Source organism: Heptranchias perlo, chromosome 3 (genome assembly GCF_035084215.1).
Source record: "Heptranchias perlo isolate sHepPer1 chromosome 3, sHepPer1.hap1, whole genome shotgun sequence".
Lineage (NCBI taxonomy): Eukaryota > Metazoa > Chordata > Chondrichthyes > Hexanchiformes > Hexanchidae > Heptranchias > Heptranchias perlo.
Window position 1 is genome coordinate 33,122,970 of NC_090327.1, and position 26,774 is coordinate 33,149,743.

Here is a 26,774-nt window from a genome sequence, read left to right on the forward strand (position 1 = left end):
TCTCTCTTCCCCCTGATCTTCCCCTCTCTCTTCCCCCTGATCTTCCCCTCTCTCTCCCCCCTGATCTTCCCCTCTCTCTCCCCCCTGATCTTCCCCTCCCTCTCCTCCTCCCCCCAATCGTCCGTTCAGCGCTGGATAACGTCTCTCTCGCTCTTTCTCTCCCCCCAACCCCCTCCTACCTCGGCGTTGCAGCTCCTGTCTGCAGCCCGGCTGTCGATTGGGCTGCCTGGCGCGAAACCCAGAAAGAACTTTAATCACCATCAATTGCATCGCGATCGCGTCGGAAACGGTAATTTTTTTTTATTCGAGTTTGCCACACACACCTTCACCGCACCACCCCCCCCCCCGACCGCTGCCAACCCGCCAACATTTCAAAATTGAGCCCATAATATTGATATGGTATAATGAATGTACTGCATGCATGACAACGTAATTGTATGTTGCCAAACAACATGCAGAAGGAAATTATTAATAACCAACTCACTGGAGGAGTATGTAGTGAATGGAATGGATCAGTGGAGTATAATCCACTGAAGGATGCTGGATGGTGTATCACACAAAGGCAAAGAGGTGTAAATAAAGGAAGGCTGCACAGCTCATGAGTAACAAAGCCACAAGTGAGCCATAAAGGTCACCCTCCCAACTCAGGTAGGATTTCCATTTGTACCAGGAGTTTAAAGCCTTTTCCTTTTATGAGGACTCAGACAAAAAGCAAATTATTTTCTGTGTGTCAACTTGGCTCAGTTGATGTCATCCGCTGCTCAATTCCCACGGCAGGACTTGGCTGATGCCAGTGTAGTATTCTGCCCCGCCATTGTGCCCAAACTTCTCCCGCTATTGCAGCAGTCCAGTCATCCTTGCGGCTTCTCTGAGCGAAACTCTTGGTTTGATGGTTGAGGCTAACATTGTATGGGGCAGAGGAGGGGGTGGGTGGAAGGAGAGGAAAGAACTCTGTCCTTTGGGTTTAAGCTTGATGACGGAGTTATTACTCTACTGCCGACAGATATCTTGCACCAATCTAAGGATAAATTCACTGTTACCATACTCCCAATGTGAAGCCATGCTTGAAGGGGAGCGTACATTACAGATAAGGCTATAACACTAGTGCCAATTCTCCAACCCGCGATATGCATGAGTGTAGGTCCTCACTGACATGAGATTGGAGAGTTTAGCCTCTAACCTGAATGCACTATATATTCCAAAGAATAATTGTTATCTCAATTCTGCCTTAATCTCTTCATTTCTTTCAAAATCTGAGTACATATGGTGTACGAACGCAACAATCTATCACATGCAATTTGTTTTAATATCGTCAAAGTACACTCAAATGACCTCTGCTCCTAGGTTGTAAAACAAGAATGTAACTCTGCCATTTATGGTAATTCTTGCAGTGAATCCAACTAAAGAATTTGAGATGCCAGACAGTCATAAAAACATAATTGGAATGATAGACTTTAACACTGGCTGTCCTCTCTGGATAATTAGAGGGTTATATTTATGTTGAATTCTGATTGAACATACCAGCAGCTTTTATACTGGATTGGATACAGAGTACCTGTTTTATCCATATTACTACGATCATTGCTGTGTTCCCTTGTTCCTCTTAGCTTCCAAATATGCCCTTTTCTGCACGCTTACTGTACTGAAATCAATGCCCTGAAATTAGGTTCTTCAACTATTAGCATTTGTGTGTTTGCATCCTTTTAATATAGACGTTGAGCTGCTTATTTTAAATGGGTTAATGCCACCATAAAAAAAAAACAAGCAAAGGATTTTCATACTCAAAAATCCGGAGGGAATTTTCCAAGTTTGCATTGCTGGTGCAAGCCTCATCCTCTGGCCTCAGATATCGTGAGATTGCAAGCATGATGCCCATGATTACCTGTTCATTAAAATGGAGGGATGGACAATCATGGCCACCGTGCCCTTGATTTCCTCACATGTGCTCTCGGTGCGTGAGGCTCCACACCAGCAGCACAAACTCAGACCCTCTAATTTCATGACATAAGTCCCATCGCACCCTCTCCAACTCTTATCTCGATCTTTTCCAGAACCCAAAAAAACTTCTCTTCCTGGTATAATCTTCTGGGTTTAAATCCCAAGCTTAAATTCCAAATCGTTACCTCATCTTCCCTCCCACTCTTCAGCCTTGGTGGTGTCCTGCACTATGTTTCTCCACGTGAAATAAAAGTTAAAGCAATCATTTTTCTCTGTTCAATATTTAAACACAGCAGCTGCTGAAGGCACTAGACGCATTAGCTGGCACCTCACTTGCTCTGTTTCTTTCAATCCTGGACACTTCTTTTATTGGTGTTTTTGCTGGAGTGATTTTTTTAATCTTTATTACATGACATAACAAGACTGCAGCTGAAAAATGCTGTACAAGATCAGAGCACTGTGGTCACTTCTGGTCTGTGAGATAGAAATGGAAATCATTCAAATCCTGGAAGTAGTAGAGAGAGGGGACACTAGGCTGGCCCTAGTGTCAGGGGTCGAGTAATCAGGAAAGCTTAGAAAAATAAGGGGCGGTAGTCAAAACAGGCGATAGTAAATCGGTAGCTTGTTTTACATGCTGCTCGATTTTCTTTTCCATGGACTTCAGTGGCAAATAAAATTAAGCAGAATGCAAAACAGGCTGTCGATTTGCTATCATCCATTTTGCATTACTGTCCATGACGAATTTAGACCCCATGGGTTCTTTAGTCTTGAAAAGAATGAGAGGCGACATAATGAAGGTATACAAGAGATAAAATGGAATAGAAAAGGTTAATCCTGAGCACTATTTCAAGTGAAATTACAACTGCAGGAAAAGGGGACGTAGGTCTAACAACAACTTTGAGTTGATATAGTACCTTTTACGTAAAGAAAGGTTCCAAAATGATTCACAAATAGGCTTAAGGAAATAGACACTGAGCTGGGAAGGGAAAGATTAGGAGTTGGTGACTGAAAGATTGAGTGAAAAAAGATGGGTTTTGAGAAGGTTTTTAAAGGTGGATGGAGCATTGGAGAGGCACATCCACAGAATAAAATCAAAGTGACTGAAAACTGCACCAACAGTAGTGGGATGAAGGGAATTGCAGATGTACAGGAGGCTGAAGTCAGAGGAACAGAATGTTTGAGAGGATATAAGAGATTGCAGAAATAGAATGAGGCAAAGTCACAGAGGGATTTATAGATGATGAGGATTTGATATTTAATATGTTGAGGGATGAGGAGCCAATAAATGTCAGTGAAGACAGGTGATGGGCCAGTGGGAACATCAAAGCCATTGCCTTGAGCTTCCACTACAATTTTGTCTCCCTTGCTGCTGATTTCATCCCCCACCCTGACTCCATCTCCATTCTCCCCTCCCAGTCTCTCAGACTGAATGAATCCATTTGCAACCTTGGTGTCCTGTTTGACCCTGAGCTAAGCTTTAAATCCCATATCCTACCCTTAACCAAGGCTGCTTACTTTCAACCTCTGGGAGTCTGGTCCACATTTTCTCTGGGAGTCTGTTTCAGTCAAGCAACACAGTTAAGTAGAAAATTAGTGAGAGTTAGAGAAAATTAGTTAAGCGTTGAAAGCAGAAAATAATAAGTAGGAAAAGCATGGGTGTAAATAGGAACTAAACCAGTTTGAAAATATAGAGATGTTAAGGATAGGTGAATACCGACTTAGTTCAATTTGAATGTAGTATATTAATGGAGTACTTCAGTGTTCGAACATCAGAAAGCATGGATTGAGAAAAGGCCATTCAGCCCATCAAACCTGTTCCTTCCACAGATAAAATACACTGGATTCTACCCTATATATTTAACCTTCAAGGGAAAGGTCTTTATAAATACTCCCTGATTGTTAGTAGTAATTCAATGAGTTTAAATTACAGGATTCAGGGTAGTTAAAACATGGCAAACTACATTAGGCATGCACAGAATTCTCTGAAATATTTTAATACTAAATGCTGGCAGTATCGGAAAAAAAATGCAAGAATGGCCGACATACAGGAATATAGGAACAGGAGTAGGCCATTCAGCCCCTCGTGCCTGCTCCGCCATTTGATAAGATCATGGCTGATCTGTGATCTAACTCCATATACCCGCCTTTGGCCCATATCCCTTAATACCTTTGGTTGCCAAAAAGCTATCGATCTCACATTTAAATTTAGCAATTGAGCTAGCATCAATGGCCGTTTGTGGAAGAGAGTTCAAACTTCTACCGCCCTTTGTGTGTAGAAATGTTTTCTAATCTCACTCCTGAAAGGTCTGGCTCTAATTTTTAGACTGTGCCCCCTACTCCTAGAATCCCCAACCAGCGGAAATAGTTTCTCTCTATCCACCCTATCTGTTCCCCTTAATATCTTATAAACTTCGATCCGATCACTCCTTAACCTTCGAAACTCTAGAGAATGCAACCCCAATTTGTGTAATCTCACCTCGAAACTTAACCCTTGAAGTCCGGGTATCATTCTAGTAAACCGACGCTGCACTTCCTCCAAGGCCAATATGTCCTTCCGAAGGTGCGGTGCCCAGAATTGCTCACAGTACTCCAGGTGCGGTCTAACCAGGGTTTTGTATAGCTGCAGCATAACTTCTGCCCCCTTGTACTGCAGTCCTCTAGATGTAAAGGCCAGCATTCCATTAGCCTTCTTGATTATTTTCTGCACCTGTTCATGACACTTCAATGATCTATGTACCTGAACCCCTAAGTCCCTTTGGACATCCACCGTTTTTAACTTTTTACCATTTAGAAAGTACCCTGTTCTATCCTTTTTTGATCCAAAGTGGATGACCTCACATTTGCCTACATTGAATTCTATTTGCCACAGTTTTGCCCAACCACCTAATCTATCAATATCGCTTTGTAATTTTATGTTTTCATCTACACTGCTTACAATGCCATCAATCTTTGTGTCATCGGCAAACTTAGATATTAGACTTTCTAAGCCTTCATTTAAGTTGTTAATAAATATTGTGAATAATTGAGGCCCCAAGACAGATCCCTGCGGGACTCCATTAGTCACATCCTGCCAATGTGAGTACCTACCCATTATCCCTACTCTCTGTCGCCTTTCGCTCAGCCAACTTCCTAATCAAGTCCGTACTTTTCCCTCGATTCCATGGGCTTCTTTCTTAGCTAACAGTCTCTTTTTTGGAACCTTATCAAATGCCTTCTGGAAGTCCATATAAATAACATCCATTGACATTCCCCTGGCCACTACTTTAGTCACCTCTTCAAAAAATTCAATCAGGTTTGTCAGGCACGACCTACCTTTCACAAATCCATGCTGGCCCTCTCTGATCAACTGAAAATTCTTGAGGTGTTCAGTCACCCTATCCTTAATTATAGACTCCAACATTTTCCCCACAACAGATGTTAGGCTAACAGATCTATAATTCCCTGGTTTCCCTCTCTCTCCTTTCTTAAAAAGCGGAGTGACGTGCAATTTTCCAATCTAGAGAAACAGTTCCTGAATCTAGAGAACTCTGAAAGATTATAATGTGGAGATGCCGGTGATGGACTGGGGTTGACAATTGTAAACAATTTTACAACACCAAGTTATAGTCCAGCAATTTTATTTTAAATTCACAAGCTTTCGGAGGCTTCCCCCTTCGTCAGGTGAACGATGTGAAATGAGATCCTCGAAATGAAATCGCATTTATAATTCACAGAACAATGCTTGGTGAGTACAGACAGTTTTTTCAACTGCCCGTTGCCAAGGCAATCAGTGTGCAGACAGACAGGTGTTACCTGCCAGGTCTCACAGAATATACAAATCACCAAAAAAAAAAAAACAGAGATAGAGAGTTAGAAACATAGAAAAGACAGCAACTGACCCGTTATATTAAAAACAGATAACATTTGTTCGCTGGTGGGGTAACGTGTAGCGTGACATGAACCCAAGATCCCGGTTGAGGCCGTCCTCATGGGTGCGGAATTTGGCTATCAATTTCTGCTCGACGATTTTGCGTTGTCGTGTGTCTCGAAGGCCGCCTTGGAGAACGCTTACCCGAAGGTCGGTGGATGAATGTCCATGACTGCTGAAGTGTTCCCCGACTGGGAGGGAACCCTCCTGTTTGGCGATTGTTGCGCAGTGTCCGTTCATCCGTTGTCGCAGCGTCTGCATGGTCTCGCCAATGTACCATGCTCTGGGGCATCCTTTCCTGCAACGTATGAGGTAGACAACGTTGGCCGAGTCACAGGAGTATGAACCATGCACCTGGTGGGTGGTGTCCTCTCGTGTGATGGTGGTATCTGTGTCGATGATCTGGCATGTCTTGCAGAGGTTACCGTGGCAGGGTTGTGTGGTGTCGTGGACGCTGTTCTCTTGAAAGCTAGGTAATTTGCTGCGAATGATGGTCTGTTTGAGGTTGGGTGGCTGTTTAAAGGCGAGTAGTGGAGGTGTGGGGATGGCCATAGCGAGGTGTTTGTCCTCATTGATGACATGTTGAAGGCTGCGGAGAACATGGCGTAGTTTCTCCGCTCCGGGGAAGTACTGGACGACAAAGGGTACTCTGTTGGTTGCGTCCCGTGTTAGTCTCCTGAGGAGGTCTATGCGATTTTTTGCTGTGGCCCGTCGGAACTGTCGATCGATGAGTCGAGCGTCATATCCCGTTCTTACTAGGGCGTCTTTCAGCGTCTGTAGGTGTCCATCGCGTTCCTCCTCGTCTGAGCAGACCCTGTGTATTCGCAGGGCCTGTCCATAGGGGATGGCCTCTTTGACGTGGTTAGGGTGGAAGCTGGAGAAGTGGAGCATCGTGAGGTTGTCCGTGGGCTTACGGTAGAGTGAGGTGCTGAGGTGCCCGTCTTTGATGGAGATTCGTGTGTCCAAGAAAGAAACTGATTCTGAGGAGTAGTCCATGGTGAGCTTGATGGTGGGATGGAACTTGTTGATGTTATCGTGTAGTCTCTTTAGTGATTCCTTGCCGTGGGTCCATAGAAAGAAAATGTCGTCGATGTATCTGGTGTATAGTGTTGGTTGGAGGTCTTGTGCAGTGAAGAAGTCCTGCTCGAACTTGTGCATGAAAATGTTGGCGTATTGGGGTGCGAATTTGGTCCCCATGGCTGTTCCGTGTGTTTGGGTAAAGAACTGGTTAACGAAGGTGAAGACATTGTGATCCAGGATGAAGCGGATGAGTTGTAGGATGGCTTCCGGAGATTGGCTGTTGTTGGTGTTGAGTATTGATGCTGTCGCAGCGATCCCGTCATCGTGGGGGATACTGGTGTAGAGTGCCGAGACGTCCATCGTGGTGAGAAGTGTTCCTGGTTCAACTGGTCCGTGGGTACTGAGTTTTTGTAGGAAGTCTGTAGTGTCGCGACAGAAGCTGGGGGTTCCCTGTACGATGGGTTTCAGGATGCCCTCGATGTATCCAGAGAGGTTCTCACACAGGGTTCCGTTGCCTGATACGATAGGACGTCCGGGTGTGTTGGCTTTGTGTATCTTTGGGAGGCAGTAGAAGTCTCCCACGCGGGGAGTACGTGGGATGAGAGTGCGTAGGATGTTTTGAAGGTCTGGATCGAAGGTCCTGATCAGTTTGTTGAGCTGGTGGGTGTGTTCTTTGGTCGGGTCTGCGGGTAACCGTCTGTAGTGTTCCTGGTTGTCCAGTTGTCGGTATGCTTCTTTGCAATAGTCCGTTCTGTTCTGTATGACAATGGCTCCTCCTTTGTCCGCTGGTTTGATGACGATGTTGCGGTTGGTCTTGAGAGCGTTGATGGCGTTGCGTTGTGCTCGGGTGACATTCTGGACTATAGATTATAGTTAGGGCATCTGCAATGTGCTCACCTACTTCCTTTAAAACCCTGGGATGGAAACCATCTGGTCCTGGGGATTTGTCACTCTTTAGTGCTATTATTTTCTTCATTACTGTTGCTTTACTTATGTTAATTTTATTGAGTCCCTGTCCCCGATTCAATATTCGTTTTCTTGGGATTTCCGGCATGCTATCCTCTTTTTTTACTGTAAATACTGACGCAAAGTAATTGTTCAACATGTCCGCCATTTCCCCATTGTCAATGACAATATCGCCACTTTCAGTTTTTAAGGGGCCAACACTGCTCCTGACCACCCTCTTTTTCCTAATATAACTATAAAAGTTCTTTGTATTGGTTTTGATATCCCTTACGAGTTTCTTTTCATACTCTCTTTTTGTAGCTCTTACTATCTGTTTTTTGACCCTTTGTATCTTTCACATTCACCAGGATCTGTGCCATTTTTTGCCTTTTTGAATGCCCTTTCTTGCCTTTTTGAATGCCCTTTCCTTATGTCTTATACTGTCCCTTACCTCTTTAGTTGTCCATGGCTGTTTTTTTTGGCAAGTAGAGTTCTTGCCCCTCAGGGGTATAAACCAATTCTGTATCATGTTAAATGTTTCTTTAAACATTTCCCACCAATCATCAGTCATTTTACCCATTAACAGATTTGCCCAGTTTACTGTGGACAGCCTCTATCTCATCCCATTGAAGTTGGCCTTACCCAAGTCTAGAATCTCAGCAGCTGATTCACTTTTTCCTTTCAAACACTACATTGAACTCGACCATGTTATGATCGCTATTGGATAGATGTTCGCGCACAGTTAAGCTGTTAACTAAATCTGGTTCATTACTCATTACTAAATCTAGTATGGCTTGCCCCCTTGTTGCCTCTAGGACATACTGCTATAGAAAACTATCCTGGACACATTCAAGAAATTCACTACTTTTCTGACAGTTGTTAATCTGCTTTTCCCAATCTATGTGAAGGTTAAAGTCCCGCATTAAGACCACTATGCCTTTCTTACACGCTTGTCTAATCTCTGCATTTATGCAATCTAGCACTTCAGAGCTGTTGCCAGGGGTCCTATACACAGTCTTAGTTCCTTTCCTATTTCTCAATTCAACCCATAGAGTCTCTGTTGGCTGCTTACCTCTCATTATATCCTCCTTTATCATTGAAGAGATTTCATCTCTAATCACTAAGGCTACTCCTCCCCCTCTTCCATTTTCCCTATCTCTCCTGTAGACCTTATAACCCGGTATATTTAGTTCCCAATCCTGACCATCCTGTAGCCATGTCTCAGTAATAGCTATCATGTCATACCCTCCAATTTGATTTGAACCTGTAGTTCATTTAATTTATTCCTTATACTCCATGCATTTGTATATAGAACTCTTAATTGGGCCACACACCCTAGCCTGACCTTCAGCTTTGATGCTGGGATAATCGCCTTATGCCTTCTAGTTTTCACTTTATCTGTAGTGCCTAAAGTACACTTTTTTTCTGCTGCTTTACGCTTTTCCCTTTCACTTGTTCTTGAACAACTGTTTGTACTATTTGTATTGTAAATTTCCCCTGGGTCTTCCCCTCTCTTGCTGCTCTCAACTCTACTCCCTCCTGACTCCCTGCTCAGGTTCCCATCCCCCTGCCACTCTAGTTTAAACCTTGCCCAACAGCACTAGCAAACACCCCCGCAAGGACATTGGTCCCGGTCCTGCTCGCGTGTAACCCGTCACGCTTGTACAGGTCCCACCTTCCCCAGAACCGGTCCCAATGTCCCAGGAATTTAAATCCCTCCCTCCTACACTATCCCTGCAGCCACGCATTCATCCGGTCTATTCTCCTGTTCCTATACTCACTAGCACATGACACTGGTAGTAATCCTGAGATTACTACCTTTGAAGTCCTGCTTTTTAATTTATCTCCTAACTCCTTAAATTCACCTTGCAGGACCTCATCCCTTTTTTTTACCTATGTCGTTGGTAACGATATGGACCACGACTACTGGCTGTTCACCCTCCCCCTCCAGCTGCTCCGTGACATCCTTGACCCTAGCACCAGGGAGGCAACATACCATCCTGGAGTCACGTTTGCGGCCGCAGAAACGCCTATGTGTTCCCCTTACAATTGAATCCCCTATCACTATAGCCCTGCCACTCTTCTTCCTCCCCACCTGTGCAGCAGAGCCACCCGTGGCGCCCCGAACTTGGCTCTTGCTGCTTTCCCGATAAGCCATCTCCCCCAACAGTATCCAAAGCGGTATATCTGTTTGAGAGGGAGATGGCCCCAGGGGACTCCTGCTCTTCCTACCTCGTCCTTTTACACTGCCTGGCGGTCACCCATTTCCTTTCTGCCTGTGTAATCTTTACCTACGGTGTGACCACCTCACTGAACGTGCTATCCACGATAGTCTCAGCATCACGGATGCTCCACAGTGAATCCACCCACAGCTCCAGCTCCAAAATGCGGTTAGTCAGTAGCTGCAGCTGGACACACTTCCTGCACACATGGTCGCCAGGGACACTGGTAGTGTCCATGACTTCCCACATAGTGCAGGAGGAGCATATCATGGTGTGAGCTGTGCTGCCTTGACTTGCTTTAGATTTACACTGCATTCACCTCTCAGACTCTCCTCCTGCTCTCGGTCTCTCCTTTTATACTGTGCTCACCTCTCAGACTCTCCTGCCTCATCTGTGACGTCGCACAGTAGTTGTCTCTTGTTGCAGGTCTGCTGCTGCTTTTATCCCCGCTCTCAGGCTTCTGCTGCTCAGGTCCGCCGCCGCTCTGTGGAAAAAGTTAGGAAATCAAGGCAAAGCAGCACCTCCTTCCCCGACTTCACCGAACTCCCACTCTTACCAAACTCTCAGTTGTCACACTCGGTGCTCCTTTGCACTCAGTGCTGGTTGCACTCACAAGCCCCTGTATTTCTACTGTTTGTGACTCAGATGAGTCAGGCCTGCTCCTATTTCAGGAACCAATGTAATCCAGCTAACCAATTAACTAACTGCAGCAGCTCTCTCTGCTGAAGCCTGACAGAAACTTAAAAATTTAAACTTTAAAATTGAACTTAAACAGTTGATAGCAATTTACGCTAGATTTTATGCTTCTATAAAAAATACCAATGTAATTGGTATCTCTGTAACCTGTTTGAATAATACTGATGGATTGGCAGTGCTGTTGAAAGGTTACATGGGGTTCCAGAAAGATAGGTCAGGTCACAAAGGAGGTGATGTAGCGTTATTTGTCAAAGAGGATGTAACTGCGATTGAGAGGGTGATATCGGCTAGCAGGAGAGAGTTGAAATGAAATAGGTGCAACTTGAGCATGGGGTTGGTTAAGATTGATCCTTGGCACATGTTATAGACCCCTGGGGCAATAGATAGAGTAATACAGCTAACTTTGTGATCAAATTAGAAGAACGGCATTGTTATAATTGGGGATTTTAACTTTCCTTCCATTAAGTGGTCCAATATGGAGCAGCCAAATACAGAGGGAGGTAAGACTGTTCCTTATTAAAGCCGTTGATAATTGCTTTCTTATGTAACATGTTATGGAGAATACAAATTATTTCAGTTGGTACTTGCTAGGGACCCAGAGACCGTATCCATTCTCTATGTGGGGGAGCCTCTGGGCAATAGTGAATACTCGATGAGGCAACTTAACACTGCTGGTAATTTAATCTTAGTGCATAATGTCAGGAGGGCTACATTTTCAATTATAAAGGAAGATTTGGAGGAGGTACTTTGGGGTTGGCTGTTGGGTAGTAATAACTGTGTTAAAGAGAAAAAGTGGAGTAATTTTAAATCAATGCTGAAGGACAGCAGACCTTATATGTCCCTAAGAAAAAAAAGGATTCAAAGTAAAGTGAAGCCCAAATGGCTAAATGGGGATATTTGTAGAGAGATTAGCATAAAATATATTTCTTAATGGGAATAAAAGGTTCAATTGCCAAGAAAGTAGAGACAGTATAAAGCTACGGAGGATAACTAGAAATGGCTTTAGTTTAGATTACTTTGCCTACAGCTGATAATTTGCTGTAGGATCTGAAGTAATTTACCACAGAGTGCTGAAGGACATGGAAGAGCTAATACGTGAGCCAGCGGTTCCTGGAAATTTCTAGGCTTGTGAGTTTGCCTCTGGTCGGAGTGAAGCTCTTGGAAAGCATTAGATGGGATATGATTTATGATCACTCGAAGGGATTGGCAGTTATTCGAGATGACCAGGATGACTTTAGGAAATGGAGGTTTTGGCTTAACAACTTGATTGAGTTAGGAACATAGGAACAGGAGTAGGCCATTCAGCCCCTCGTGCCTGCTCCGCCATTTGATAAGATCATGGCTGATCTGTGATCTAGCTCCATATACCTGCCTTTGGCCCATATCCCTTAATACCTTTGGTTGCCAAAAAGCTATCTATCTCAGATTTAAATTTAGCAATTGAGCAAGTATCAATTGCCGTTTGCAGAAGAGAGTTCCAAACTTCTACCACCCTTTGTGTGTAGAAATGTTTTCTAATTTCACTCCTGAAAGGTCTGGCTCCAATTTTTAGACTGGGCCCCCTACTCCTAAAATCCCCAACCAGCGGAAATAGTTTCTCTCTATCCACCCTATCCGTTCCCCTTAATATCTTATAAACTTTGATCAGATCACCCCTTAACCTTTGAAACTCCAGAGAATACAACCCCAATTTGTGTAATCTCTCCTCGTAACTTAACCCTTGAAGTCCGGGTATTATTCTAGTAAACCTACGCTGCACTCCCTCCTAGGCCAATATGTCCTTCCGAAGGTGCGGTGCCCAGAACTGCTCACAGTACTCCAGGTGCGGTCTAACCAGGGTTTTGTATAGCTGCAGCATAACTTCTGCCCCCTTGTACTCTAGTCCTCTAGATATAAAGGCCAGCATTCCATTAGCCTTCTTGATTATTTTCTGCACCTGTTCATCACACTTCAATGATCTTTGTACCTGAACCCCTAAGTCCCTTTGGACATCCACAGTTTTAAACTTTTTACTTTGAGGAAATTACCAGAACGGTGGACGAAGATATTCTGGTTGATATTGTACAGCTTGACTTCCAAAAAAAGCATTTGATAAACTGCAGTGTAGAAATACTATTCAGAAAAATTAGATCTCATGGGACTATAGGACTGATATTATGCTGGTTAGGTAGCTGATTTAAATCATGTAAGCAAAGGGTTGTTATAATTGGCAATGGGTCTGTTTGGGAGATCCTCAGGGCTCTGAATTGGGTCCACTGCTGCTCATCATTTTCATTAATGATCTAAAGGGGGCCTTAAAGGGAACCATTCTTAAATGTATGGATGATGTTAAAATGTGTGTGGGACTAGGAATTCACACTAAATCAATATGCTGTAGGCTAATTTGGATAAATTAAGTGAATGGTCCCGTGTGTGTCAGATGTCATTTAATGTGGACAATTGAACTGTCAAGTTCTTGGGGTTACGAAACTCCAGGCATGTTTATACCATTCTGGATATCCATTAAAGATAACAGATCCAGAAAGAGTCCTGGAGGTATTGGTTGATTACTTATTAAAGGTGCATTGACGGTGTATGATGGCCATAGGGAAAGTAAATATGGTTCTACTTTGTATTACGAGGACCATTGAGTACAAAACAAAGAGTACTATACTTATGCTACATAATGGGGTTGAAGTTGGTCTCTATTGATGGAAAACAAAATCGGATGAGGCCAATTCACTACCGCCCATTTTGCGTTATCACCAAAGACCAATTTCACCCCCCACCCCTTCCAAGATCTCTACACTTGGGAGGTAATTGGGGTTAATTTTATGAGTCTGCACTCCAAGAAGAGAACCTTGCCCACTAGGGGAGCATATTAGATATTCGGACATGCACTGCCCACAGTTTTCCAACCATTCATTTTAATAGTCAGAACATCATTCCCACTGCACACTCAGATTTCTAATATGTAGCCCTATTGGGCAAGGCTCCTCGCTGGGAATGCGGACTCATCAAATTATCCCACTGTGTCCAGTATTGGTCCTTATACATTTTAAGGCTCTGTAGAGGCTGCAAAGGAGGATGGTCCAGGAGGAAACCAAATTTAAGAACTCTTAGTATGAGGATAGGCTCCCAGGAGGGTTATTTACTTTGGAGAAATGAAGGCCTAGTTGGCTGAAGTTTTCAAAATCATGAAGGGATTCATAGAATCATAGAAAATAGGAGCAAGAGTAGGCCATTCAAAATTATCATGGCTGATCGTCTATCTCAGTACCCTGTTCCCGCTTTTCCCCATATCCCTTGATCCCTTTAGCATTAAGAAATATATCTAGCTCCTTCTTGAATATATTTAATGACTTGGCCTCCACTGCCTTCTGTGGTAGAGAATTCCACAGGTTCACCACCCTCTGAATGAAGAAATTTCTCCTCATCTCGGTTTTAAATGGCATATCCCGTATCCTGAGACTGTGACCCCTGGTTATGGACTCCCCATCCATCAGGAACATCCTCCCTGCATCCAGTCTGTCTAGTCCTGTTAGAATTTTATATGTTTCGATGAGATCACCTCTCATTTTTCTAAACTCTAGTGAATATAGGCCCTGTCGACCCAATCTCTCCTCATACGTCAGTCCTGCCATCCCAGGAATCAGTCTGGTAAACCTTCATTGCACTCCCTCCATGGCAAGGACATCCTTCCTCAGATAAGGAGACCAAAACTGCACACAATACTCCAGATGTGGTCTCACCAAGGCCCTGTACAACTGCAGTAAGACATCCCTGTTCCTGTACTCAAATCCTCTTGCAATGAACGGCTACATACCATACTCCATTCTAACTGCTTGCTGAACCTGAACGCTCGCTTTCAGCGACTGGTGTACAAAGACACCCAAGTCTCGTTGCACCTCCCCTTTTCCCAATCTATCACCATTCAGATAATAATCTATCTTTCTGTTTTTACAACCAAATTGGATAACCTCACATTTATCCATGTTATACTGCATCTGCCATGTTCTTGCCCATTCACCCAACTTGTCTAAATCACATTGGAGCCTCTTTGCATCCTCCTCACAGCTCACATTCCACCCCAGCTTTGTGTCATCTGCAAACTTGGAAATGTTACATTCAGTTCCCTCATCTAAATCACTGATATATGTTGTGAATATCTGGGGCCCAAGCACTGATTCCTGCGGTACCCCACTAGTCACTGCCTGCCGCCCGGAAAAAGACCCGTTTATTCCTACTCTCTGTTTCCTGTCTGTCAACCAATTCTCAATCCACGCCAGTATATTCCCCCCAATCCCATGTGCTTTAATTTTGCACACTAACCTCTTGTGTGGGACCTTATGAAAAGCCTTCTGAAAATCTAAGTACACCACATCCACTGGTTCCCCCTATCAATTCTACTAGTTATCTCCTCAAAAAAATTCCAGTAGATTTGTTAAGCATGATTTCCCTTTCATAAACCCATGCTGACTTTGTCCAATCCCATTAATGCCTTCCAAGTGTTCTGTTATCACATCCTTTATAATAGACTCCAGCATTTTCTCCACTACTGATGTTAGGCTAACTGGTCTGTAATGCACTGTTTTTTCTCTCCCTCCTTCTTTAAATAGTGGGGTTACATTTGCCACTCTCCAATCTGTAGGAACTGTTCCAGAGTCTATAGAATTTTGGAAGATGACCACCAATGCATCCACTATTTCCAGGGCCACTTCCTTTAGTACTCTGGGATGTAGATTATCAGGCCCTGGGGATTTGTCAGCCTTTAGCCCCATTAATTTCCCTAGCACTTTTTTTACTAATACTGGTTTCCTTCAGTTCCTCCCTCTCACTGGATCCTTGGTTCCCTAACATTTCTGGGAGGTTATTTGTGTCCTCCTTTGTGAAGACAGAACCAAAGTATGTGTTTAATTGTGCTGCCATTTCTTTGTTCCCCATTATAATTTCCCCCATTTCTGACTGTAAGGGACCTACATTTGAATTCACTAATCTTTTTCTCTTGACATATTTATTGAAGCTTTTACAGTCAGTTTTTATGTTCCCTGCTAGTTTACTCTCATACTCTATTTTTCTCCTCTTAATCAATCTCTTTGTTCTCCTTTGCTGAATTCTAAGCTGCTCCCAATCCTCAGGCTTGCTGCTTTTTCTGACAATTTTATATGTCTCCTCTTTGGATCTAATACTATCCCTAATTTCTTTTGTAAGCAACGGTTGAGCCACCTTTCCTGTTTTATTTTTGCGCCAGACAGGAATGAACAATTGTTGTAATTCCTGCACACGTTCTTTAAATATTAACCATTGCCTATCTACCGTCATCCCTTTTAGTAAAGTTCCCCAATCTATCCTAGCCAACTCACACCTCATACTTTCGTCATTTCCTTTATTTAGATTCAGGACCCTAGTTTTGGATTCAACTACTTCACTCTCCATATTAATGATGAATTCTATCAAGTTATGGTCGCTCTTCCCTAAGGGATCCCGCACAACAAAATTGTTAATTAATCCTTTCTCATTGCACAATACCCAGTCTAGGATCGCCTGTTCTCGAGTTGGTTCCTCAATGTATTGGTCTAGAAATCCATCACGTACACACTCCAGGAATTCCTCCCCCACAGTATTATTGCTAATTTGGTTTGACCAATCTCTATGTAAATTAAAGTCACCCATGATTATAGTTGTACCCTTCTTGCATGCGTCTCTAATTTCCTGTTTAATGCCCTCCCCTACATCTCCACTACTGTTTGGGGGCCTATAGACAACCCCCACCAACGTTTTCTGCCCCATGGTTTTTCTTAGCTCCACCCATACAGATTCCACATCGTGATTTTCCGAGCCAATTTCCTTCCTCACTATTGCACTGATTTCCTCCTTTACTAACAACGCTACCCCACCTCCTTTCCCTTTTTTCCTGTCCTTCCTAAATATTGAATACCCCTGGATGTTCAGTTCCCATCATTGGTCACCCTGCAGCCATGTCTCCGTAATCAACTATATCATACCCGTTAATATCTATCCGCGCTGTTAATTCATCTACCTTATTGCGAATGCTCCGCGCATTAAGACACAATGCCTTTAGACTTGTCTTTTTTAGATTGCTAGTCATCTTAGTATTATTTTGCACAATGGCCCTATTTGTTTTTCACCCTTGTTTTCTCTGCCTTCCACTATTGCTTCTTCCCTTTCTGTCTTTTGTTTCTATCCTTGTTTCCCCCTCCTCTGTCTCCCTGCTCAGATTCCCATCCCCCTGCCATTCTAGTTTAAACCTTCCCGAACAGCACTAGTAAACACCCCAGCAAGGACATTGGTCCCGGTCCTGCTCGCGTGTAACCCGTCCCACTTGTACAGGTCCCACCTTCCCCAGAATCGGTTCCAAAGTCCCAGGAATCTAAATCCCTCCCTCCAACACCATCCCTGCAGCCATGCATTCATCCTGTCTCTTCTCCTGTTCCTACACTCACTAGCAAGTGGCACTGGTAGTAATCCTGAGATCACTACCTTTGAGGTCCTGCTTTTTAATTTATCTCCTAACTCCTTAAATTCACCTAGCCGGACCTCATCCCTTCTTTTAACCTATGTCGTTGGTACTGATATGGACGACGACTACTGGCTGTTCACCCTCCCCCTCCAGAATGCCCTGCAGCCGCTGCGTGACATCCTTGACCCTAGCACCAGGGAGGCAACATACCATCCTGGAGTCACGTTTGCGGCCGCAGAAACGCCTATCTGTTCTCCCTACAATTGAATCCCCTATCACTATAGCCCTGCCACTCTTATTCCTCCCCTCCTGTGCAGCAGAGCCACCTGTGGTGCCCCAAACTTGGCTCTTGCTGCTTTTTCCTGATAAGCTATCTCCCACAACAGTATTCAAAGCGATATATCTATTTGATAGGGAGATGGCCTGGCGGTCACCAATTTCCTTTCTGCCTGTGTAATCTTTACCTGCGGTGTGACCACCTCACTGAACGTGCTATCCACGATAGTCTCAGCATCGCGGATGCTCCACAGTGAATTCACCGGCAGCTCCGAAATGCGGTTAGCCAGTAGCTGCAGCTGGACACACTTCCTGCACACATGGTCGCCTGGGACACTGGTAGTGTCCATGACTTCCCACATAGTGCAGGAGCAGCATATCACGGGTGCGAGCTGTGCTGCCATGACTTGACTTAGATTTACACTGCATTCACCTCTCAGACTCTCCACCCGCTCTTGGACTCTCCTTTTACACTGTGCTCACCTCTCGGACTCTCCTCCCGCTCTCGTACTCTCCTGCCTCACCTGTGACGTCACACAGTTGTTTTCTCTTGTTGCAGGTCTGCTGCTGCTGCTTTTGTCCCCGCTCTCAGTCTTCTGCTGCTCAGGTCCGCCGCCGCTCTGCGGAAAATGTTAGGAAAAGCAAGGCAAAGCAGCACCTCCTTCACCGAACTCCCACACTCACCAAACTCTCACCTGATCACTCTGTGCTCCGTTGCACTCAGTCCAGTTAGATAGGTTAATTGAGATAGTTATGGATAGTAGATCTAGGGGAGCTGCCTATAAAATCTATCGGCAAAGACTTAGGTTAGATGCTAGGAAGTATTCCATGCTTTGACAACCTTGTTTTTTCCTAACCTCTCTCCTCATTCTTTTAGTAATATTTTTTAATTGATGACACCTCCTCACTGACTCCCCAACTACAGAACTTCTCTTAACCTTCTATGCTCCTTAAATGGAAATAGTTGCAGTATCTTGAGTCTCTCCTGATAACTATAATTTTCTGTCCCTGGCATCAACTTGGTGAATCTATGCTCTCTATAGCTTGTAGGAGAAATGCCCTAAGAATTGCCTTAAATGCGTCCTCAAAATGGAGTTAGTCGTCGGACTGAATGCTACAAAAGGGCTAATGCTAATTAATCCATGCAGGTTCATACAAACAAAACATTCTTTTTCAGGGATAGAAGACAAGCCATCAAAACCACAGGTCCAGAGACGCTCTTTAATGGGGCTAAGGCGGGTATATGGAGTTAGGTCACAGATCAACCATGATCTTATTGAATGGCGGAACAGACTCAAGGGGCTAAATGCCACTGTCACTTGCTGCCTCCTGCAAGAAAGCAGGATGTGTGCCTGTCATGGTCGAATAGCTGCCAGTGTGTGTGGCATGTGAGTTGTGCGTGGACGGCTTGTAACAGTGGTAATGTGTAAGGGTGAGAGGAAGCATCTGATTGGAAGAGTTGAGTACTGATTGAAAGAGTTTGTTGGTATGTGGGTGATGGGGGTTGTAGTGCATGGTGCAGTGGATGCGGCTAGTGGTGCAGTTGGTAGGTGACGCCACTTGACAGTTGACCTCACTCACCTTGACCACTCGTGTCAAAGCATTGAACTTCCTGCACTGCATCCATGTTCGTGGTGCTATGCGCCTGGCATTGACTGAGTCCCCTACTGCCTCCCACTGCCTTTTGAGCATATGTCTGGAGGGCCTCTTCCCCCCCATCGCACTCCCCCCCGCAGATATAGGATGTCTCTCCTTCTGTCCGCCTCTCGCACCAAGGCCTCTGGTGCATCATCAGAAAACCTTGGTGCACTCTCTCCCGCAGGCCTGGTACAAACTCAGATCGGCAGAATGATGAGGTCTGGCATGCAGATTGGAGGATGTGGGATTTAGTAGTGCGCAACCTTTATTCAATGTTTTAACATAACTCAATGGTTTGTGAACATAGGGACGGGACCTGCATCTGTGTTTTATGTGTGCGATGTCTGATCTCCGTTCAGACTCCATGCAGACAGCAGACTGTTATTTTTAGCAAATTACAGGTATTGGCTACCTTTAAGAGTTTTGGCAGCCTATCAGTGAGACCTCCTGCCTTTAAGAGATCGGGGTTCCCCCTGCTGGTGAAAAGTGCGAACGTCCTTGAATCCTCGTGTCAATGTTGATTTGCAACGCTGCTTTCAGGTAAGTACTGAGGCCCGATGAATGTCTCATCATGTCTGCGAAGGAAGCACCGGGTACCCGCACCCAGTTCATAGAATCAGAGAAAATTTACGGCACAGAAGGAGGCCATTCGGCCCATCATGTTCACGCCGCCCGAAAATGAGCCGCCCAGCCTAATCCCACTTTCCAGCACTTGGTCCGTAGCCTTGTAGGTCACGGCACTTCAGGTGCACATCCAGGTACTTTTTAAATGTGTTGAGGGTTTCTGCCTCTACCACCCTTTCAGGCAGTGAGTTCCAGACCCCCACCACCCTCTGGGTGAAAATATTTTTCCTCAGCTCCCCTCTAATCCTTCTACCAATCACTTTAAATTTATGCCCCTGGTTATTGACCTCTCTGCTAAGGGAAATAGGTCCTTCCTATCCACTCTATCTAGGCCTCTCATAATTTTGTACACCTCAATTAAAACACCCCTCAGCCTCCTCTGTTCCCAAGAGGACAACCCCAGCCTATCCAATCTTTCCTCATTGCTAAAATTCTCCCGTCCTGGCAACAACCTCGTGAATCTCCTCTGTACCCTCTCTAGTGCAATTACATCCTACCTGCAATGTGGTGACCAGAACTGTACATAGTACTCAAACTGTGGCCTAACCAGTGTTTTATACAGTTCTAGCATAACCTCCCTGCTTTTATATTCCACGCCTCGACTAATAAAGGAAAGTATTCCATATGCCTTCTTAACCACCTTATCTACCTGTCCTGCTACCTTCAGGGATCTGTGGACATGCACTTCTAGGTCCCTCACTTCCTTTACATCTTTCAGTATCCTCCCATTTATTATGTGCTCCCTTGACTTGTTTGCCCTCCCCGAATGCATTACCTCACACTTCTCTGAATTAAATTCAATTTTCCACTTTTCTGCCCACCTGACCAGTCCATTGATATCTTCATGCAGTCTACAGCTTTCCTCCTTACTATCAACCACACAGCCAATTTTTGTATCATCTGCAAACTTCTTAATCATGCCCCTTACATTTAAGTCCAAATCATTAATATACATCACAAAAAGCAAGGAACCTAGTACTGAGCCCTGTGGAACCCCACTGGAAACAGCCTTCCAGTCACAAAAACACCTGTTGACCATTACACTTTGCTTCCTGCCACTGAGCCAATTTTAGATCCAACTTGCCACTCTCCCTTGTACTTTTTTGATCAGTCTGCCACTGGGACCTTGTCAAAAGCCTTGCTAAAATCCATGTAGACTGCATCAAATTCACTACCCTCATCGACCCTCCTTATTACCGCCTCAAAAAATTCAATCAAGTTAGTCAGACATGACCTGCCCTTAGGTAATTGGCCTAATCCAATTTAATCCCCATAGACTTTAACCTATTCAATAGAATGGCTATCTACTGCTGTTCAGTTGTTGGCTATCAAGGAGTTCTAATCCTAAATTAATCTCAGCAATTTATATCAATTTATATCAATCTCAGATACTGATCTTAACTGTAAATTAAGGCTAGGGCTCCCAGTCTGGGAATGCCTCAAGGTAGATAAATCTCCGGGACCTGATGAAATGTATCCCAGGACGTTATGGGAGGTTAGGGAGGAAATTGCAGGTCCCCTAGCAGAGATATTTGAATCATCCACCGCTACAGGTGAGGTGCCTGAAGATTGGAGGGTAGCAAATGTTGTGCCTTTGTTTAAGAAGGGCGGCAGGGAAAAGCCTGGGAACTACAGACCAGTGAGCCTGACATCTGTAGTGGGTAAGTTGTTAGAGGGTATTCTGAGGGACAGGATCTACAGGCATTTGGAGAGGCAGGGACTAATTAGGAACAGTCAGCATGGGTTTGTGAGAGGAAAATCATGTCTCACGAATTTGATTGAGTTTTTTGAAGGGGTAACCAAGAAGATAGATGAGGGCTGTGCAGTAGACGTGGTCTACATGGACTTCAGCAAAGCATTTGACAAGGTACCGCATGGTAGGTTGTTACATAAGGTTAAATCTCATGGGATCCAAGGTGAGGTAGCCAATTGGATACAAAATTGGCTTGACGACAGAAGACAGAGGGTGGTTGTAGAGGGTTGTTTTTCAAACTGGATGCCTGTGTCCAGCGGTGTGCCTCAGGGATCGGTGCTGGGTCCGCTCTTATTTGTTATTTATATTAATGATTTGGATGAGAATTTAGGAGGCATGGTTAGTAAGTTTGCAGATGACACCAAGATTGGTGGCATTGTGGACAGTGAAGAAGGTTATCTAGGATTGCAACGGGATCTTGATAAATTGGGCCAGTGGGCCGATGAATGGCAGATGGAGTTTAATTTAGATAAATGTGAGGTGATGCATTTTGGTAGATCGAATCGGGCCAGGACCTACTCCGTTAATGGTAGGGCGTTGGGGAGAGTTATAGAACAAAGAGATCTGGGAGTACAGATTCATAGCTCCTTGAAAGTGGAGTCACAGGTGGATAGGGTAGTGAAGAAGGCATTCAGCATGCTTGGTTTCATTGGTCAGAACATTGAATGCAGGAGTTGGGATGTCTTGTTGAAGTTGTACAGGGCATTGGTGAGGCCACACTTGGAGTACTGTGTACAGTTCTGGTCACCCTATTATAGAAAGGATATTATTAAACTAGAAAGAGTGCAGAAAAGATTTACTAGGATGCTGCCGGGACTTGATGGTTTGACTTACAGGGAGAGGTTAGACAGACTGGGACTTTTTTCCCTGGAGAGCAGGAGGTTAAGGGGTGATCTTATCGAAGTCTATAAAATAATGAGGGGCATAGATAAGGTCGATAGTCAAAATCTTTTCCCAAAGGTAGGGGAGTCTATAACGAGGGGGCATAGATTTAAGGTGAGAGGGGAGAGATACAAAAGGGTCCAGAGGGGCAATTTTTTCACTCAAAGGGTGGTGAGTGTCTGGAACGAGCTGCCAGAGGCAGTAGTAGAGGCGGGTACAATTTTGTCTTTTAAAAAGCATTTGGACAGTTACATGGGTAAGATGGGTATAGAGGGATATGGGCCAAGTGCAGGCAATTGGGACTAGCTTAGCGGTATAAACTGGGCGACATGGACATGTTGGGCCGAAGGGCCTGTTTCCATGTTGTAACTTCTATGATTCTATGATTCTTGTTTTCAAATCCCTCCATGGCCTTGTCTCTCCCTATTTCTGTAACCTCCTCCAGCCCAACAGCCGTCCGAGATCTCTCCAATTCTTGCCTCTTGCACATCCCCGATTTTAATTGCTCCATCATTAGCAGCCGCACCTTCAGCTGCCTAGGCCCTTAGCTCTGGAATTCCCTCCCTAAACCTCTCTGCCTCTCTCTCCTTTAAGATGCTCCTTAAAACCTACCTCTTTGACCAAGCTTTTGGTCACCTGTCCTAATGCCTCCTTATGTGATTCAGTATCAAATTTTGTTTGATAACGCTCCTTTGAAGCGTCTTGGGATGTTTTACTACATTAAAGGCGCTATATAAATGCAAGTTGTTGTTCTTGAAAATTTATAATCAACAAGCAATTAATGCTGAATTACTGTGATATAACTGAACTCCCATTATAACCACTATTGTTTATTTTGTCATTTAACCCTATCTACTAATTATTGGCATACTCAATGTGATAGATTTGCAAATTGCCACTCAGGCGTAAAACTGGCATTACTGATTTCAATGAACCCGGCAGGAATCACTGCCAGACCGGTGGATATGAGTGACAATTCGGGCGGCAAGAGGCCACCACCGGAGATCAGTGGGAATGGTCTCCGGCAGTCAGGTAAGTGGTGATGGGGGTGTGGAGGGTGATCGTGATCGGGGAGAGGGTGGGGAAGCCCCGGACAAGTAAGGCCCAAGGTTTCCTCATGGGGCCCTGAGAAGCACTCCTGCTCCTCCTGGCCTACAAGGAAACCAAAATTTTTTTTAAAAAAACTTTCCTGCCTGGGCCTGTTCGGGCCCACGATGCAGCTATGGCAGTTTTGCATGCAAGGGAAACTGTCATTACTCCCCCCACTCAGGCTTCAGGTTAAAATTTCAGATCAGGCCCCGATGACGTAATCGTAGCCTGATCTGCATATTTAAAGAGGACCCCGTCTGCTTGGGGCGGGTGTCCTTGCTGCTTGCAATTTAAAATTGGTTAAAATTGTCTATTTGCTGGTCCAGGAAGCAGCCTGGGTGCATTATAAAAAGCGTTCCCCATTTTGACCACATGGATTACCTTCATTCTATCTTGGGGTACTTAGAATCACCCAATATTATTGCCTGTTGTTCTTACATTTCTCTCTGAACTGTCTGCAGATCTCTCCTTTTATCTCATCTCCATTGTTTATTGGCCTGTAATGCACACCAGAAATTGTTTCCTATTTCCTAACTCAATCCATATGGATATTATCTTGATGCTACCTTCAAGATAGCTTACATTCTATCACTGTGATAGAAACCATCATTAACACTGCCACCTCACCTCCTATTTTCCCTCAGTATCTCTTATAAAAATGTTATAACTAGGAATATTAAGTTCTCAGTCCCATCCAACTTAAACCATGTCTTTTGGATGATTTTCCCTTTCCTAGTCCCAGGATTTCTTTATTCATGCTCATCCCCTACATCCCACCATTAACCATGCTGCAAATGCATCATTACAATAAAAACTGATTTGGATTGGCTGATCAGCACTCATTAACTCCTAGAATTTTGGATCATTTGGATCAAATTCTAAAGATTGTGGAAGGGAAAAGAGAGAGAAATGATGTTCCAAATTTAAAGACCAAATTACCAACTCAACAGCGAAAAGCAAAACTAAACAGAAATATTTTCAAAATCAACACTGGGGATAATTACACTCTCCTCGGTCACATTCTGGTCTTATTTCTATTTGAAATAGATCCACGGCTATTGAACTCGATCCCAAATTTGGATGAGTGAAGTCAGTAAATCAACAATGTCAGTGAAAAAGTGGCTGAGCTCCAAGTTTAGATTTTTTGAGTTTGCTTTCAGATTGTAAAACTTTGTAAGGAGACGAATGAAAGGGGACCTTATAGAGATACTAAGGAAAGTAGAAAAAGTCAATCAGCATCACTGTTTTAAGTTAGAACCACAACTGCAGGACAAAGGAGAGTTTAGGACCAATGTCAAGAAGCACTTGAAGACTGTAGAGTCAGCTTTGCCTCAGTGGTAACACTCTCACGTTTGAGTCAGAAGACTGTGGGTTTAAGTTCCACTCCAGAGACTTGAGCACATAATCTAGGCTGACGCTCCAGCGCAGTACTAATGGATGAAACATTAAACCAAGGCCCCGTCTGGCCTCTCAGGTGGACTGAAAAGATCCCATGGCACTATTTCGAAGAAGAGCAGAGGAGTTCTCCCTGAGGTCCCGGCCAATATTCAGTCCTCAACCATCACCACTAAAACAGATGATTTGGTCATTCATTTCATTGCTGTTTGTGGGACCTTGCTGGGTGCAAATTGACTGCTGTGTTTCCTACATGACAACAGTGACTACACTTCAAAAGTACCTCATTGGCAGTAAAGCGCTTTGGGACTTCCTGAGGTTGTGAAAGGTGCTATATAAATGCAAGTTCTTAATATATACGCAGAAAATGCTGGAGACATTCAGCAGGTCAGGCAGCATCTGTGCAGAAAGGAAGGTCGGGTTAACGTTTCAGATCTATGACCCTTCATCGGGACCAGAAAATATTGGGGGTGAAATTGGTCTACGCCAGGAATGCGAAACAGACTTACAACGAATCAACAGCCTATTTTACACCACGCCGATTTTCTGTTCTGTTGAACTTTCGTGCTATTGGCGTAGACAGTTTCACCTCCATTAAGACTTTTTTTGAGCAGGAGCTGAATGTAGAGCTCTCGGCAAAAGTGTTCCAGCTATACTTCTGTGATTTGGGGAATTTTAATACACCAAAGGCCTTTAAGTTTCTTTAGGAGGGCATTGTTATATCAGACATCCAAGACCCTGTTGCCAGAAATAGTATCAGTTTACACTTGGTGAGAAAACAGGATGTAATATACAAAATAATAAACAAAAATGTAATATGAATAGTCTAGCAAGGCTGAAAGCTCTCCCTTGATAAGAGAACGCATTGACATTACTTCCATAATCAAAATCTAGCCATTTATGAAGACTCAAGTAATGAGCCTTAAATTCATAATCTGCCAGGAGTCAAAATTGTTTTCCAATTTCATCAGCTTGTAATTATTGGCAATAACTAGACATGTTGAACTGAGGCCTCATCTGCCTATTTAGGGATGTAAAACATCACACGACACTATTCAAGGAAAAACAGGGAATTCTCCAAGTGTCCTAGCCAATATTCATCCCTCAACCAACACAACTAAAAGAAATTAACTCATCATTTCAACTCATTGCTGTTTGTGGGACTTTGCTGTGCGCAAATTGATGTACAGCATGTTTGTTTGTTGATTCAGATTCCGGCATTCATAGATGTTTGGTTATTGTTGGTTATACCAGTGGTTCTCAAACATTTTCTGGCTGAGCCCAGAAAGAAAGACTGACTTACATTTATATAATGCTTTTCACGACCTCAGGACGTCCCAAAGCGCTTTACAGCCAATTAAGTATTTTTGAAGTGTAGTCATTGTTGTAGGAAACGCAGCAGCCAATTTGCACACAGTAAGCTCCCACAAACAGCAATTTGATAATGACCAGATAATCTGTTTTTTTAGTGATGTTGGTTGAGGGATAAATATTGGCCAGGACACCGGGGATAACTCTCCTGCTCTTCTTCGAAATAATGCCGTGAGATCTTTTACATCCACCTGAGATGGCAGATGGGGCTTCGGTTTAACGTCTCATCCGAAAGACGGCACCTCCAACAATGCAGCACTTCCTCAGTACTGCACTGGAGTGTCAGCCTAGATTTTGTGCACAAGTCTCTGGAGTGGGACTTAAACCCACGACCTTCTGACTCAGAGGCGAGAGTGCTACCAACTGAGCCACAGCTGACACATAAGAGCCTGAGTCCAAGTAAAAATTAAAAATAAAAACTGAGCCCAAGTAAAAATAAAAAATCCTCACAGCCTTCCGCATCGCTCTAGCTAAGGACACTGGTAAGACTGCGAATAAAAAGTTTTCTAGTGTCTTTGGATTCCTTCTGCTCCCTTGATTCCCTTATCCTCCTCTTCT